Consider the following 13,098-nt stretch of genomic DNA (forward strand, 5'->3'; position numbering starts at 1 on the left):
GAAGCCATGCAGGACCCCTTCATCAGGCATGTGAAGGGGACCTGCGTGGCTCTGAAACATCGATTTTATTTTTTGATACTATGTGATTGAAGTTTTGGACCCAATTTTGGAGATCCTGGTGTGCTGGTGACACTTCGTTCTCATGATTGCAGTCGGTTCCCAATCTAAGATACAGCCATTTGTGCAGTAACGTGTGCATTGAGAGTATTGCATTGGAGATTGATATGTGTGCCACATGTTTTGGCTGATGTTTACGGTGTTGCACTTTGCCAACAATTAAAATGACACTGTACTGATACAATAAACCCAACATTCCTGACCATCTCTGCCATAGGCAGCCAGCAGTTTTATGATTATTATTTAATATGAGATAGAAGGTGTGTTGCTGTCCCCTGATTCTATGAATGTATTCCAATGAAGGCTTCTGCGACAGTTTCATGTTGCATCATACAGGCTAGTGTTGAAATTCCTACATACCTTTGTGAATAGACCTTGGACAGCGAAGTCACTAAATCACTGCAGTGATGATGACTAATTGAATTATCCAAACGTGCTGCAGGAAGAACTTGTTCCTGCATTGTCACCCTACAGCAAATAGCCCCATTTCCCTACACAGCACAGGAATGCCTCTAGAGCTGTAGTTGCTACTTGCTGAGCAGCCATCTTTGAATTAAGATCATGACTAGCAGGACAATCCATATTAAATGTACAGTATACCAGGTTGCCAAGTAAAAATGCCAATGTATATTAGGTCATTTGTTCAATTGGTTCAAGACAGACAGAAAAGTAATTCTGTATCTGGGTAAAATTTTTAGGCAGAGTGAAATCTAATAATCCTCTATGCTCAGTGTGTGTGTGTGTGTGTGTATGTGTCGGTTATGGTATAATTAGAACATTTTCCGTTTAATGTTGCTAATGTGCTGTCTTCCTTATTTGTGATATAGTTAGACAGATATAGGGGTGGACTGACAGACATAAACCCTTATTTTTGCAAAATGACTTTGGAAATGTGATCTTGTGAGATTGGTTCGAATAGGCCTCAAGGGGTATGGCTACAGGCATTGTATGGAGTGACAGCTAGTATGGATATATTAAACACTGACCTAAATTCTCCCAATGTGAACATCCCAGAGGAATTATGCAATGTGTGACTTTCCTTAAATAAGGTGTGCCTATACATTTCAGTTTCATGATGCACCATTCCATAAATTGATCGTGCTGATTTTCTAAAGTCTACCAACAGTCGTTTAGAGTTCTGGTATGTTTTTATATTTTTTTTGTGCTCAAATGCTAGAAGAAGCTATGGTGAACAGCAGTTGGTCTGTTTGCTGTAAGCATTTTTTTTATGCTGTTTGTTAAATGGAATAAACTGTGGCTTGTGATTTAGCTGCCTTTGATAGACTGAAATCATAGTGCTGTTTAATGCAATTTTGCCCTGAATATTTCAATATAAAAAGTGTACGATAACCCTTTAAACAGGGAGGTTAAGCACTTCTTACAGAGTGATTAGGAAGCATTTTCCTTTATCCTTCCATTGGTTTTTAAGCTTTGCCAGATAAGTACTTTGGTATTTAAGCGTGCACAGCACTCACTGCAAGCACTTTTGGACCTTCGCAGTTAGAAGGGGGGTAGGTGATATTAAAATCCACAAGACAGAGATCCGTAATCAATAAGTAGACGTGGAAAAGCTGATAGAGGGTTTCGTCCTTGATTGGGCACTGCCATCAGATGGGGAATGTGCAGAGTCCAGATTGTGTCGGGCTTTATGTGGTTTCAAGGACACACAGAGATGATGAGGACTTTGGGAGCCAACATCTGCCTGGCTGATGACGTCAACGGTCCCGTGTAATCCTCTTGTGCTGAAGGCAGTTGCCTTATTTGTTTGGCTGTAGAGCCATTAATCCCTAATTCTGGATCAGCAAGCGAGGGGAAAAGACCGCACCACTGCATCCGTCATTCCCCTAAACATGACCACAGATGCACCCTTTTTAAGGCGAGAGCTGCAGGGATGGGCTGTTATGCTGCTATGTCTCCATAAAATGGTATTGTAAACATTTTAAGACTAATTTATGTCTATTTTCCATTTTTTTTTTAAATGATGCTATATTGAGATCATGAGTGTAATTAAAGAGGTTTATCTCATATTTATTTTATTAGTATTTTAGATTGGCTCTGGCAGTCTGTACTATTAGCTCCCCTTATTTTTTTCTGTTTTTATGCATCATGTATAAACTGTATTTCTGATGCATTATGTTTTTTTTTTTTTTTTTTTTTTTTTTAACAGGAAGAAAAGTTTAAGTTGTGGCTATGTGGGCTTTGTTGTTCTCTAGCATGCTTTTCAAAAAAACGTTGCCTCCCTTCTGTGAAATATCTTGTATTAATGTCATTGCTTTGTCTCTGTTTCACAAGGTTTAACCCGGATCTGTCAGGTGAAGAGTCGGATCATGTCGGTCGCTTTTGCATTGCTTATTCTACAGTACCATTCGTGGGTACCGCTTGGAAATTAAGCCCAAGGATCCACCCATTGCTACTGCTGAGAATGGATCTGCAGCTGACTCATAATATAATTTTTTTGCTCCTGACGCCAAGTCACAGATCCACCAAGAGAGGTCATCTTTGGCCAATCTTAGGGCTTTCCTTGCTGCTCACAAATTGAATTCACAACGGTAAATGTATATCAGCTTTGGTGCAGGCTTTTTTTACAATATCAGTCAATATGGATATCAAATCAGTTTAAACATTTAAATGGCAGTAGAAGGCTTAGGTTCCTCTATTGCTTTTTTTTTTTTTCCGGCTAGAGTAATTGTAGCCAGGCCATATGGGCTTCCCATACTCTCTTGGGAATGGGCAGGTGCGATTGAGTTAATTTTTTCTCATTACACAGAAAGATGACACGTCCCGACCTTTCCTATAAGATCATCGGGTCAATTCCAGACTGCTGCTGAAAGCCACCGTGTTTCAGAGGAGAGTCATCATAGCTGAATGTATCTAATGTGCCAGATTCTTAATGCATCACATCTCAGGAAAAAAAAAAATCATATATCTAAAAGGTGCAAGGGCCATAAAAAAGACGCTCATGCAGTATATGTTGGAGCTTAGCACTAAGGACTAAGGATTGCCTGCAACCTATTTAAAGGAGCGTATAAAACCGGACCTATAGCACTGCAGTGAGTCGCATTGCATAGAGCCTGGCAGAAAAGAGGATGGAAAGGGAAGGCTTGGCTGTCCTTCCAGTGATGCAGAACCTTTGGCTACTTTGTTCTGACCCAAGTCTCTGACTCTCCGTGTTCACAGCGGACCTTGATTTAATGTCATACAATTAAGGCACGCGGTGAATGCCAAGAGTGGAGCCTAAAGACCACAGCAAGACCTCCTCCTCTGCACAAGAGAAGACCCTACAGCGCATTAGCCCTAATTGATTTGAGTGCACCAGACTTGGAAATGGAAATGCGACAGAAGAAATGCATTTATGTATAATTATAGGACAAATGTACGTGGAGACATGCAATTACTCGCATTTAACATCCATCGTGCACCAGCCCATTGTTTACCACATGTGTAGTTAGACATGTATGTATTCTATATATATATATATATATATATATATATATATATATATATATATTGATGTGCTGTGATGTTATCTTTGTTTTCACTGATCACTCTTATTCACTAGACTGTATGAACTGGTAGAAAGCAATGTAGGCAAATAAATAATGTTTTTTTTGGTTGAGTGATGGAGCTGATATGAAAGAATGTAGTGTCATAATTTCTTGTTCATTGAGACAATGCAAATGTTTTATTAATTGTACGCAGTATGTGAAAATATGACAATCCTAGTAATATGCAAAATAGGCCTGCCTGTGTGTCTATAGATACCCCTTCCACAGCACTCCTAACAATAGGCAATCGCTGCTGTGCGCTGTCCAGTGTGCTGAATTCAGCACTCTGTCTATCATAAGGCCATCAGCAGTGCGCAGCCAGAAAGGATGAATTCACACAAGCGTGACTAATAGCTACCCCTAAACGACATACCATGGAACAACAGGATATAGGTTGGAATAAATACGAAACAGACTGCACCCAAGCTGTCTTGCAGATAATCAATGTCTTCGAGCACGTCATAGGGCTTCTGTGCCAAGTACACTCAGTATTATAGACAGTGCTAAATGTGATTCAAAACAGTTTTCTTCAAATATCTTCAACGCATTGCAAAACAGGAGACACATTCTGGAATAATTCAATAATTTGTGTAATGACAGTGAAAGAATTTTTTTTTTTTTTGCCTGGTTAGTTTATCTCAGATAATACTGTAGCAATGCGGCATTTTGTAGAGGTGGGAGAAAAAAAAAAGAAAAGGGGAACTGATATCTGGCAAGGCAACTACGTAATATCAATCCTGAGCCTCAACAAAAGAATCATTTACTGAACCTGGCTTGGGATTTGAAGGCAGTCGTTTACAAATCAATGTAAATCAGTCCTTTAACACTGTATATGGAAGCTGTAATTCTGTCCTGCTTTATTCAGAATTACAGTATTCCATTAATGGAGAATACAATTCTAGCACACACTGTCAGTCTATGGCAAAGCTAGCTGAGCCTTGTAGTTCTACAGTATCAAGTCAGCCAAATATTGTGCATAGGGTGGTCCTGTGTTGTTATTAAACAAAGGTATGATAGGTCTTAATAATTTAAAAATAATAATCACTCATAGATTGCATGTAGACTTCCAGTATGTTAGAAATAAATGGCTGCAGCACTGCCCAACATTGCTTATGGTGTTATGTGCATAAATATACCTTTAGACGTTTTGTTTTTTTATCAGAAAATAAAGCTATTGTCCATGCCAATGAAACTGAAATAAAATAAAATAAAATACTATACATTACAGACCATATGGGGAAAAAAATCAGCGTAATTATATCACCAAGACCAGATTTTACTATGGTAGTAAAATGACGCAGCACCTATTAAATATTAATGGCGTTATATAATATCATTGATTATACTATAAATAGCATATAGCTGATAGTAGACTTCTTACAGACACAATTAAAAGGGGTTTTAGCTTCCCTATTGCACGGGATTTATAAGATGTAGAGAAGGGTCCAAATTTAGAACACATAGATCTTATTCTTATACCACTTAATAGACTCGATTGCATAATGGGCATTACTATTTTCTTACTACATGTAGAATGGGTAATACAAAAATAATAATGCCTATACATTATCTAATTCAGCACTCCTTTTTGACATCAGTAAGAACACAAAATTGCAAAAAAAATTATCTAAGCTAAGCGAGCAAGCAATATTATTTCCAAGTACAGTTTCAGCAATAGGAATGTGTATGCAGTAGCGCCCTCTATAGGACAATGCCAACACAATCTCTTGTAGGGGGGATTATAGTTGTGGCCATGGAGATATTAAAAATGCAAGCAGTCATGCAAATGATACAGAGGATAAAAGGCACGTCAGTACTGATTGAATGTAATGCATTAAGGTTTTATAGCAGCCATATTGCGGGCTAGAAAGGTCATCCAGAGCGAGTATGTGCAGACACAAGAGGATGTGCAGACCAGAGTATGTGCAGACAAGAGTATGTGCACAACAAGAGTATGTGCAGACAAGAGTATGTGCACAACAAGAGTATGTGCAGACAAGAGTGTGCAACATAGGAAGTACTACATGTCATGTATGAAAACAAGCATCACACCAGATTAAGATTATGGAGCACAATTAAATTTAAGAAATGACTACCTCAACCGAGTTTTCTTTACATATTGTATATATTTTCGTTTTAGGGGCTCTTATATTTTTGCTGGTTTAATTATGAGTGAATTTGCCAAAGTCTATTAAAAACTATGAAAGGATGTGTCTTTTGTCTGAATTCCTGGGCTTTTTTCCTTTTTAAGAAGTCGTAGACAATTTGTTTAAGGCTATATGACCACTGGAACATTGGCATGCATGTCCCTACTTGTCTATCTGAATTTTTTCTTTACTAAACATTTTTAGATAAATATGAACAATTTTCACAGCATAATGGGTTTTAATAAATACAGAATTCATCAATTTTCTGAAATGTGCTCCTTTTTTTGATGACATTTGTTGCAGAACAGTGCAATTATTGTGTTTGGCATTCTGGCAAATGTTGTCATTGTTTTGTGAAACCTGCCTTTTATTGCTTTGACATTATGCATTGAAATCTATACACAGGGCTGGATTTGCCACTAGGCCACATAGGCTGTGGCCTAGGGTGCCATGGTCGTGAGATGGTACTAAGCCCACTTGTATGTGCCTTTTGCTAGGTGCAATGTTTGGGGGGGGGGGGGGGGCAACGTGAGTAATTATTTAAAGCCACAACATTCTAAAGGGCCTGTAGGAGCTTCCCCCCTGACCTCATCCTCCCTTGTACTTAAAGAGATGCAACATTATAACCATCTGGAGCTTCAGCTCTGGGAGAAGAGCAGCCGCAGCACAGGACTCCACCCACCTCTCCTTCTGCGGGAGGATAGAGACTACACAAGGGACATCTTCTCTGCTTCATCTGTAAGTGTGTATAGTGCAGTACTGTGTGCGTATAATGTATATTGTGTGCATGTTTGTATGGGTGTGCGTATATATAGTGTATATTGTTTGTATGTGTATTGCATACTCTGTGTATGTTTGTGTGTGTGTATAGTGCATAATAAGTGTATGTTTGCTTGTATAGTTTGTACTGTGTGTGTATGTCTGTGTAGACTGTGTGTATAAGTGTACATACAGTTCAAGACTCAGATTGTGTGCATGTCATTATGCGTATAGAGCAGATGATGTGTATTTTTGTGTAAATCGTGCAAGACGCTAAATATATATGTACTGTATGTATACTGCATATTGTGTGTATGTTGTTGTGCACCTAGTACAGGTTATAAGTATGTTGGTGTGTATAGTGCATATTGTATGTATGTTAATGTGTCTGTTTTGATGTTTTTGTACGTTTGTGTGTTTAGTGCACATTATATGCAGCACTGTGTGTAAAGTGCAGATTGTGAGTTTTTTTTTTTTTTTTTTTTTACAAACTTGTATTTTAGGCCTCTATTGCTCAGTATCATTTATCATTTTAGCTGAAAACACATTTATTAAGCGGGTTACAAAACCTGTGTCTGTTGCCATAGTTGCTCCCAGAGAAATGAAGTATTATGGTCATTGGGAAATCACCCCTCACATTGGTGGTTGGTGTAGCATCTCCTTTATCAGTGGCCAGAGGTAAATAGCTCCTGTGGGAACTTCACATTCTCCCCTGACCCCCAGTGTAAGGGGGTATTTCATTCCTGACCACCAATGTTACATGGCATTAACATTAACTACTAAAGTACTGAAGCATTTATACTAATTATTAATACAAATGGACTTTCGTTAAGGGCATGCTTTTAACATACGCTAAACCACTGGACTGTGTGTTTCGTGTTGTATGTGTGTTACATGTGTGCTGTACGTGCCATGCTGTGTGTTACATGTGTGCTGTATGTGGCATGTCATGTGTTACATGTGTCATGCTGTGCGTTACATGTGTGCTGTGCTGTTTGTGTCCTACTGTGTATATGTGTGCTGTATGTGCCATGCGGTGTGTTACATGTGTGTTGTGCTGTATATGCCCTACTATGTGTTACGTGTGTGCTGTATGTGCTCTGCTGTGTGCTACATGTGTGCTGTGCTGTATGTGCTCTGCTGTGTTCTGCATGTGTGCTGTACTCTATGTGCCATGCTGTGTTACATGTGTGCTGTGCTCTATGTGTCATGCTGTGTGTAACATGGGCATACCTCCCAACATTTTGAGATGGGAATGAGGGACACCTACTAGCAAATGTATGTAAGCATAGGACACACCCCCTGCCACACCCCCCTTAAAGGAAAATTAACCAAAAAAAGGTTCATTAAATCCCCAATTTTTTTTTTTTACCACTTCTATTCCTTTATTTTGGCTTTTAAAATGTAGAAGTGCAGCAATTTAGAAATCAGATGAAAGGTTTAGCGCTGGGAAACACTTTTTGAAAGATAAAAAGTGAATTTTTTATACAACGATATAGATCAGACCAAAATGGGGGACAAATGAGGAGGAATGAGGGACAGAGGGACATTGCTCCAAATCAGGGACAGTTGGGAGGTATGCATGGGTGCTGTGCTGTATATTCACTACTGTGTGTTACATGTGTGCTTTTGTGCTGTGCTATATGTGCAATGCTGTGTGTTACATGTTTGCATCCTGCTGTGTGCTACATGTGTGCTGTGCTGTATGTGCCATGCTGTGTGTTACAAACGGCAGGCCGTGTCATTCCATATATCCTACTATATTTTACTCTGGGGTTCTGCACTTTATACACTATGCTGTGCAATACATACTCTGGACCATTAGGTTCTGTATTCCTTGATGCATGTTACAGAATCTGGATCACGGCTCACTGCACACCACATACTGCAGACTGCTATACACTGTATGCTTGTTTTGTATGCTGCAGACCACAGTGCTCAGTACATTTCATGCTGCACAATGAGGGAGGGGGTTGGGAGGCGTAGCTGGCCTAAAGTAGAAAATAGCATAAATCCATTCTCATATATATATATATATATATATATATATATATATATATATATATATATATTAAATGTAACTTGTTTTCAGCGACATCAGCATTTTTGATGGAGTCATTTGAGTGAAATGAAATTCCCATGGTTTGCAGTCAGCAATTCACTAATCATCATATTTTCAGTAAATCAGAATCCAGATTAGGTATCTAGCTCTAGGTTGGTCCCTGCAAGGTGCCAGATTGAAATAAAAGGAACCATAGTGGATATTCGTCCAGTGCTGAGCACATAGTGATGCTGGCATACATATATATGAATGAGCGATCTAATAATAACCCTCTGGAATGCCGTATTTCCCTTTGGATCACATTTGGTTCTACGTTGGTTCAAGATCGATTAAAGTATTAACTAAGCATGCATTAAACAGACTGGCTGAAATTGTTATTATTATTAAATGCATTCATAGGGAGACCGCATGCAGACAGAAAAAAGCAATTTTATTTCTGTACAAGGCTGTATGAATATGTCAGTGGAAAGATATACTAACCCACTGCAACCAATGAGAATTCAGTTTTCCAAAATATTGTTGCTCTGTGCACATAAAAGCTACAATTTAATTGGCTGCTTTGTGTTACACTATTCCACAGTTTAATTTAATATTAAGTAAAGGACACTATATTGATACTTTAAATGGTGAAGAGTAGAGTGCAATGTAATGCTTGCTACCGTATGCTCTTATTTTCCAGCTATATAGCTCTTGCAATCTTTTCAGTTGCTTCAAACCTGATTTGCTATACAATATAGGACTATACACATTCACCATCTCATCAAAAGGACCTACAGGGCAAGCCAAACAACCCAGTTGTACTGTTATAGTATTTGCTGTGTGTGCAGAGACATGCACAACATTATAGAACATATACACAAATTGACTGACAAATGTGGGGCTCCGGTACCGGAATGTACACCAGCTATGGTATGGCTTACTGAAAATAAAAAGTGGGTTTTATCCAATGTTATTCAGTCTGTCTTACATCTGTGAGCTTTTTTCACTTCATTCATATGTCACGTAGGAACATTACTGCACAAAGAATGTTCTAATATCATTTAAGCTGACTGAGACACTGAAAGGAAAGAAGCCATACAGCACGTTGTGCAAGTGAATCATAATACATACACACACATGAATGCTTTGCTGATGGCAATGCATGGCTACACGTTGTTCATATGCTGCTGCTTGCGAATGCATGTTGGACTGATAAATAATCACGCTTACGTAATTGCTCCATGTACACATATTGGTCCTTTATTTAGGGCATGTTCTTTTCCTGCTTTAATCTTTTTTTTTTTTTTTTTTTAGTTATCTACATAAAAGGTACCAAACATACAGTATAAAATGAGGCACCAAAAATAGCATTATTGTGCTGCTCAGTGAACATTGTAAATGGGGACTGAAACATGCAATTAAAAATGAGTCTATCTGTACAGATCAATATTAGGGCTCCGATTACTGGGGCAGATTTACATTGGGACTCTTTACCTAGGACAGACCTGTAATGGGTCCTGGGGTAGATCCATACCTTACAACTTTCTGAGATGGGAATGAGGGACACCTGTTAGTAAAAATATGTAGGTATAGGACGCACACCTCTGCCACGCCCCCTTAAAGGGGAATTGAAAAAAAAAAAAAAGATTGGGTAAACCCACAGGTGCTTTTTTTACCTTTACTATTCCATTTGTATTGCCATTTGGAATTTACAAATGCAGCAATTTAGAAATTAGATGAAAGGTTTAGCGCTGGGAAACACTTTTTGATAGATAAGTAGTGCATTTTATCTGCAACTATATAGATCAGACCAAAATGACGGTCAAATGAGGAGGAAAGAGGGACATTGTTCCAAATCAGGGACAGTCCCTTAAAATCAGGGACAGTTGAGATTTATGCAGATCTGTATTAGGCCTCTGTCTCCTGGTGCATATCTGTATTGGGGTTCCTTTTTCCTAGGACAGATCTGTATTAGGGCTCTGTCTCCTTGGACAGATCTGTATTGGGGTTATTTCTCCTAGGACAGATCTGTATTAGGGCTCTGTCTCTTGGGACAGATCTGTATTGGGGTTCTTTCTCCTAGGACAGATCTGTATTAGGGCTCTGTCTCCTGGTGCATATCTGTATTGGGGTTCCTTTTTCCTAGGACAGATCTGTATTAGGGCTCTGTCTCCTTGGACAGATCTGTATTGGGGTTATTTCTCCTAGGACAGATCTGTATTAGGGCTCTGTCTCTTGGGACAGATCTGTATTGGGGTTCTTTCTCCTAGGACAGATCTGTATTAGGGCTCTGTCTCTTGGGACAGATCTGTATTGGGGTTCTTTCTCCTAGGACAGATCTGTATTAGGGCTCTGTCTCTTGGGACAGATCTGTATTGGGGTTCTTTCTCCTAGTGCATATCTGTATTAGGGGCCTGTCTCTTTGGACAGATCTGTATTGGGGTTCTTTCTCCTAGTACATATCTGTATTAGGGGCCTGTCTCCTTGAACAGATCTGTATTGGGGTTCTTTCTCCTAGGACAGATCTGTATTAGGGCTCTGTCTCTTGGGACAGATCTGTATTGGGGTTCTTTCTCCTAGGACGGATCTGTATTAGGGGCCTGTCTCCTTGGACAGATCTGTATTGGGGTTCTTTCTCCTAGTACATATCTGTATTAGGGGCCTGTTTCCTTGGACAGATCTGTATTGGGGTTCTTTCTCCTAGTACATATCTGTACTAGGGGCCTATCTTCTTGGAAAGATCTGTATTGGGGTTCTTTCTCCTAGTACATATCTGTACTAGGGGCCTATCTTCTTGGAAAGATCTGTATTGGGGTTCTTTCTCCTAGGACAGATCTGTATTAGGGCTCTGTCTCTTGGGACAGATCTGTATTGGGGTTCTTTCTCCTAGGACAGATCTGTATTAGGGCTCTGTCTCTTGGGACAGATCTGTATTGGGGTTCTTTCTCCTAGTACATATCTGTATTAGGGGCCTGTCTCTTTGGACAGATCTGTATTGGGGTTCTTTCTCCTAGTACATATCTGTATTAGGGGCCTGTCTCCTTGGACAGATCTGTATTGGGGTTCTTTCTCCTAGGACAGATCTGTATTAGGGCTCTGTCTCTTGGGACAGATCTGTATTGGGGTTCTTTCTCCTAGGACGGATCTGTATTAGGGGCCTGTCTCCTTGGACAGATCTGTATTGGGGTTCTTTCTCCTAGTACATATCTGTATTAGGGGCCTGTTTCCTTGGACAGATCTGTATTGGGGTTCTTTCTCCTAGTACATATCTGTACTAGGGGCCTGTCTTCTTGGAAAGATCTGTATTGGGGTTCTTTCTCCTAGGGCAGATCTGTATTAGGGCTCTGTCTCTTGGGACAGATCTGTGTTGGGGTTCTTTCTCCTAGGACAGATCTGTATTAGGGCTCTGTCTCCTTGGACAGATCTGTATTGGGGTTCTTTCTCCTAGTACATATCTGTACTAGGGGCCTGTCTTCTTGGAAAGATCTGTATTAGGGCTCTGTCTCCTGGGGCAGATCTGTAATAAGGCCCTGTCTCCTGGGCAGATCTGTATTGGGGCTCTTTCTCCTGGGGCAGATGTGTATTTGGACTTTTTCACCTGGGGCAGATGTGTATCTGGACTCTTTCTTCTGGGGCATATCTGTTATGAGGCACTTTTTCCTGGGGCAGATCTGTGATGAAGCATCTGTGCACCACAAAACCAAAAACTCTATTTAATGAATTTTTGATAATCACTCCCCTTTAGAATTTCTGCATGGCCATCTTGAGTAAGGGCAGATAATTCACTTGGCATTTACTATCTGATATCCATCTGCCCGTAGCTCAGATATGCAGGCAGGAGGATGTGCTTAGCTGAGAAAGCTCCTCCTCCCCTCACCAAGATTCCTGGGATGTATGACATATTTTGCCTAGGCCTGAAAACCAGTAAATAACTAAAGAAATGTAAAAAAAAAATGTAAAACTAGCAAATGTAATATACCTGCAATGTATTAATGCTAACAGCCTAAGGATTACAAGGATTGCAATGTTGATTGAGAGACTTAATTTCCCCTTTAACATTTTTAAATGGCTCAGTGGGCATGTGGTACAGATACACTTTTTAGTATAGATACACTTTATATGAGTGCATATGAATCCTTGAAATTGATGTATACAGTAATGGCAGTTGAAGCCATTCCCCTTATGTCAGTGGAAATTATTTTTATACAGCACATTTCCAATATAATAGAGAAATAAAAGGATGTATTTTATTTTTGTGTAGTTATTATTATTATTATTATTATTTTTTGTAGATTGCACATGTAGACACCAATACACCTTAAAGGTTTTTTTAAAGGTAGTGTTGGCAGAGCGGTTTGGACCCAGCATACGTTTGGTGACGTCACACGAGGGCATTGCTACCAGATGATGCCGGCAGGTGTCTATTCTATTTAGGAACTGTCAGATCACAGAGCAGGCACATGGTGGTTAGCTTTTGTTGCGGGCAGAG

General features: G+C 39.6%; 1 long non-coding RNA gene across 1 annotated transcript; it reads left to right on the forward strand.

The window, feature by feature from the left end:
• Positions 1 to 1,448: 1,448 nt before the first annotated feature.
• Positions 1,449 to 6,070, forward strand: LOC143997251 (uncharacterized). Its single transcript, XR_013277664.1, has 2 exons — positions 1,449 to 2,042; positions 2,410 to 6,070. It is a non-coding gene; the product is annotated as an uncharacterized LOC143997251 (long non-coding RNA).
• The last annotated feature ends 7,028 nt before the right edge of the window (positions 6,071 to 13,098 follow it).

This window comes from Lithobates pipiens, unplaced genomic scaffold (genome assembly GCF_037356315.1).
Source record: "Lithobates pipiens isolate NorthernLeopardFrog02 unplaced genomic scaffold, aLitPip1_a1.2 Scaffold_19, whole genome shotgun sequence".
Classification (NCBI taxonomy): Eukaryota; Metazoa; Chordata; class Amphibia; order Anura; family Ranidae; genus Lithobates; species Lithobates pipiens.